The sequence below is a fragment of the Dermacentor silvarum genome, chromosome 1, assembly GCF_013339745.2.
Source record: "Dermacentor silvarum isolate Dsil-2018 chromosome 1, BIME_Dsil_1.4, whole genome shotgun sequence".
NCBI classification, from domain to species: domain Eukaryota; kingdom Metazoa; phylum Arthropoda; class Arachnida; order Ixodida; family Ixodidae; genus Dermacentor; species Dermacentor silvarum.
Genome location: NC_051154.1, coordinates 312,627,857 through 312,633,608, shown reverse-complemented (window position 1 = coordinate 312,633,608; position 5,752 = coordinate 312,627,857).

The following is a 5,752-nucleotide window of genomic DNA, read 5'->3' as shown; positions in this document are numbered from 1 at the left end:
ATTACAGACCAATTTCTTTAATGAGCATTCCCTGTTAGCTTCTGGAACACGTCATCTATTATCATCTTCTGTCATTTTTGGAATATTACTCTTTTTTCAGCGAACCTCAGCATGGCGTTCGTAAGTGCTATTCCTGTGATACTCCGCTTTTATTGTTTGCCAATTACCTGCCCGATAATTCGGGCGTCTTCACGGCACCACCACAGAGTGAATGTAAAAGAAAGTGTGAACTGTCGGACGCAAGAACCGTTCGACGTCCGATTTTCCAGACTTTGTGGGTGAACCGCAGGTACAAAACGACATTAATCAAAGCCACCACCACCGCCATGTTGATTACCTCACTGCCTCAAACCGGCACTTGCAGCCGTAGCCAACACCATGGCAACGCTAGGCCTAGCTGCTTTGACATTCGCTACTCAGCTTCTTGCCGTTTGGTGTCGTGTTTTTCAGTGAAATAATTCGCCGCTGTCAGCAATGGCACCGATATGCCTTTTTAATCCTCACGATTCGCTTTGAAGCTCGGAAAGCCCGGCGCGTGGCATAATGCCGATTTCCGAAAGTGAGCTGCTACAAAACTACAAATTTGTTGCTTCGATACTGCTCCAAAATATATATTCGCTGCTCCCAGCCTCGCTCCAAAATCGCCAGTTTGCTGCTCCCAGCCCTGCTCCAAAACCTTGTAGCCGGCTTCCACCCCACAAGAGTCCGTCAGGTCGAGCATGGTTTCACGCCGCGTTGCGGTCACCTTTCCTATGAAGTTACATCGGACAGCAGTACGGAATCAAGCAAGGTCCAATGCATGGCGACCGTCATCTTTACGTCGTAAAAGCCGCACGTCTTGATTCGTTGTTGATAAGTGCGACGCAGAGAGAGCATTTCTTGCTCAGTGCTGTTCTGGTGAACTCGAAGAATAAGGTGTCACCTAGAAGGACGTAGATGCGAGCCAGACAGAAGACGCCGTGCCCGAAGAAAGCCTGCTTTTTGCTTCCTGGTCATCCTCGATAAAGTCAGAATTGGTGAATATATAGGGTGGCTACCTGCACGGTGCACCAGGACAGGTAAGTATGCACAGCTTGCTCGCCGTGCTGGCAAAAAAATGAAAAAAAAGCTTTGCACAAATCCACTACTACGAGCAATCAAGGTAGAATTGCTATCTACAGTAAAATTGAGAGCGCCAAATGCTTCCCCAGCATGACCTTGCGATAGGTTTACTCTCACGTCGTTGAGCCTTGAGCGCACGAAAGGCATCACGGCAGTTTCCATTCTCTCTGCGTTCGCTCAAGAGTTGAAGACCATAGGAAAGTTGCAAAAATGTGCAAATATTTTCGGAAGAGCCCAATCCGGCAATAAGTTTTGGGAAACAAAAAAATACTACTTATTGCAAACAATTCATTGTGCCAGGCTTTACATCCAACGCTTTCAGCCAATTACACCAGGGGCGCATGCCTGAAAAGCCGGAGTAATCTGGTGGTAGAGCTTGAGTCACTTTGCGCGCTATGCCAGGCCGCATAGCAACAATTATAAAATGTGAGCGCGTGCATCTTCTATCTGACGATTAAGAAAGTTACGGGACGCGTCTCTCATGGTACTATGGCGCGCTTATACGATGTAAAGCCTGTCGTGTATTGTGATTACACACATTTCAATGCTGAATAAAAATACCGCTTTCTCTGCAAGGTATACAGTGGTTACTGAGGGACGCGTTCATCACTGAAATCTACAACCGGTCTCTTGTGATGCGTAAGCTATTGCTGCAACGACCTCTACCCAAGGTTGGTTCTGCCGGGAGATATTTTTTTCGATTGGAACATCTCATGATCAACAAGAATGACAACAAAGAATACCTTTAAGACCTTTAGTATATCAATCCACATAGTTGTTAAAGTCGGCATAACAAAAATATTAACGAATGTGTTGCACATCAGGGTTGCGCACTGGAGCCCTTCATTCCATTCCCGTTCCAGTTCGAAGAGCGGATATCCCCGTAGTTCCACTCATTTTAACTCCTCGGAATGGTGATAGTTTGACAATTCCCAGTATACGGCCCGCATGAACGGCTGGTATTCGACATCAGAAAGTCTCATTACCGCGTTGTTGAATACGAGCAAATATTTAAATTTCAGTGGCTGCCGGGTCGCTGCGGCATCGTCACCAGCTAAGCCGCGCGTTTTACCCGCGAACAAGTCCAGCGTATGCCTGTGCCATTCTGAAGATCTTATGCAGCGCGAAGGTTTCGTCTACTGCCGCTCGTCATAGTGCTTTAGACGATGAAAATTTACAGTAATGTGCCAATTCACGACTGTACTCTCTTAAACCGTTATTGTACGTGTCTTTGACTATTGCCTGGTCTATGTCGAAGCGACGCAACTTTACTGTGTCGCGTGTGGTTGGCCGTCGCTTTTAAGAACGCCTTTGGTTTTCGTGTTGGCCAGATAGAATGTGCGCGGGATGACAAGAGTCGAGTTTCACTGCCACGACTTGAGACGGGGTCCCGGTCAAACAGCGGCTCTACTCAGAGCTACTGTATTCTTGTTATGCAACATATAACCAATAGGTCGCTTTAGTATTGCCCGCCGAGGTGTAATAAATATTAAGCGCTGCTAGAGGTAGCCTGAAGTTCGATTTTGTTTTGAGTCGTGAGCAGCGGCGCCAACGGCACTTCGATATCGAAAGCCGCAAAACAGACAGAAGCCACAGACGATTCGCTTTACAGCTGCAGTTCTGCGTCGATGGTCTCCATCGTTTGCGTACCACCGACATGGCCAAAACTTAGACTTCCCAGTCGTGTGCCGGCACAGGGCTTATTGTTCCGTGCGAACTGCTGCGCGAAGTGTCGCGAAAATTCCGCAAGTCAACGGCACAAACATTTCTTCGGTGTTCCCTCGATCCAAAGGTCAAAATTAGTCAATACTGGCTTAAAACCACGCATATAACGCGGATAGTAGATCGAAATTTCGACGCTTATAAATGGCTAACTGTAAGTGGCCTACTTGCTTATGCGGCCTATTTAATACGGCTCTTACTTTCGCGGCCCGCATTTAAAGGGCCTAGAATAGGGCCACTTGGAAGACCGTACGCATTGCCCGACATTTTTATGCGCTATGTTAGATCAAATCGGCCCGGCTTATAAGCTGCTCAATATTATGCTGCCAATGGGTATTTTTATGAAAGAAAAAACATTTATTTAGGTGCCGTCCAGAGTGGTTTAGCACGATGTTTATACACATAGCATTGAACCACATTATAGGAGATTGATAACACGAGCACACAAGCATGGCAACGCACATCATACAAACACGGAAGCACAGGGAATCGAACCCGGGTACACCGCTTGAGAAGTTACAACCCACCACATCACTACGCTGGCGCGGAGGACTCGCATAGCGTAGGATGCATGTGTGCTTCCGAGGCTGTTGTTTTGTGTCGATCGTTCACCGCCGGCGATCGTGCGGGGTATACAACATATAGTTTGTGTAACTGCTACCGATGCTTAGGTGGTTGGTGACAGGAAAGATGTATTTAAATAAGTAGCAGTATACGAATACCGCTTTCAGCAGCTGTCCTGTGGGGTGGAAAGGCTAAACGGGGTAAGATTACGGAGCATGGCAGCTGCACGGAAAGAGAAACTACTTCGCCAGGCGAATGTTGTTCTTCAATGTTTTCTCTTTATTCGCTATGCTGCGGCTCTGCGGCTACAGTCGCTGTTTAACCGGGAACTCCGCTTTGTCTGAGAAACTTTCAACCTCGTTCACAAGATTCAATTAAAAGGGACCCGCCGGTAACATGCACACCTGCAACAACATTTAAGTGCACTTGCTTCAAGGTTGCGCTGTTGTGCTGCCTCGACAGTTTAACGGGAATACGGCTCTGATATTTTGAGACGTCGAATAAGCACGCGGGATTTTGCCGGCCCGTCTAAGTTTGTTGAACCGACAAATAGTTCCATTCACCTCCGCTGGCCCTAACAGGGATGCTCTGTCCGAATGACTGACATATATAGCCTTCGTGAGTATCAAGAAGAATGCTCTCGAACAGATCATGTTATGCTGCTCCGTTGTAGTTAATGATTCAGTGTTTATTTTGAAGCAGCAAGGCGTGTCGGTATCTCCACCCGTCAGCCTACCTTAACTGCATTGCAAATATCGGAAGCTTTACTCTTTTGCACACGCTAGCTAGTTTTCACCTCTTCACCTGCCAGGCGCATGCACGTGACGTTGCAACTAACTACCGTGACCATACCTGCAGTGCCGTCGAGCTTAAAGGAATGAACGGAGGAAAGAAATCGAGGCGTGGTTAAATAATTCAATTTGTGGGGCTTAGCGTACCGAAACTGCTGTGGATTACGTGGGACGCAGTAAAGGAGATGCTACGGATTAATTGTGGCGACCTGGAGTTATTTAACGCGCAACGAACGAACGACACAAGAATTTTTTCTTTTCCTTCGCTATGCGACAGGTTCGGCCGAAACGCTAAAGTCACCTTGTTACTGCAGCGACTGTCGTTGATCGAATCAGCAGTTTGAAATTTCGTATAATAAGGCGGGATTTTGCCGGAGTGTTGAAGCTTACCAAGGCTCCATTCCTAGCCTTGCAAGTCAATGGCTTCGACGCAAAATGAACCTGGAATAACCGCGATTTGACCATTGTATCTTGCGCTACATTTGAATGATCAGCAGCACCGCAATGAGTACTTTCTGCTATCTGGAATGCAAGTGAGTCTCCGTGCGCAAGGCGAGCCGCATTCATGCACAAACTACTTTAGTTATGTCAAAAAAGAAATAGAAAGCAGCGTGCAGACTGTATTAAAGTGCACGTGCTGTATTAAGTGTGCAAGCACTATTGTGCTGTGTCAGGCAAAGTAGGGTGTGCCATGATGTGGTTGCAAGCACGTTAGAGGGAGTGCACGGTACCATACCTAACTGTCTCGAAGGAGAGACTGAATTCGGATTTAGATATAGTGTACCTTAGTTGAGTGCCTCTGCCGCCACTATATCAAGCGTTCCCTATATACACAATTACCAAAAACACACGTTTTTCTCCTACCACATTAAGTATGCTTTTGCGGAAGGCGCACTTCATCTGTGTACGCCATCTGAAAGCATGCTGTGTATTCATGCAGACACATTCATGCCGACATTGACAAAGAACATATTTTTCAAAGGAGAAGGTTTTATTTAGAACACAACAAAGTGCCCAGCATAGTTTCACTGTAGAGAGAGAGAGGTTTATTGAAGAAAGGCAGAGAGGTCGGCTTGAGTGTTAGTTTGCTCTGGCCTGCTACTCTACACTGGGGAAGGGGGGAGTGGATAAAAAGAGCGATGAATGATGATGATAAGATTAGGAGGTGCGTATGTACATGTCCATCCCGTTGAGGTCATACTATAGCCGTGCATGGAGTCCAGTGGCTTGAAGGAAGGCTATAGTCGCTTCGATGACCACAGCTGCGCTGTTGGCGTCAGGCCAAGGACCTAAGACAATCTCGTCAGACATCGGTATTTTAGTCACTCGCTGAATAGTTGAAATGAGGCTCTGCCTTTCTCGCGCGTACGCTGGGCATGAGCAAAATATGTGCTCAAGTGTTTCTGGCACTGGGCAGTGATCGCAGTTGGGACCAGTGTCATTGCAGCCGATGATATGTGTATAACGCCTCGTGAGTGCAACACCAAGACGAATCCGGTGTAGCAGACTTGTTATGCTCCTCTTCAGTTTATGAGGCATGCGGAACTTCATTCCTGGGTCCCATTTGTGCAGTC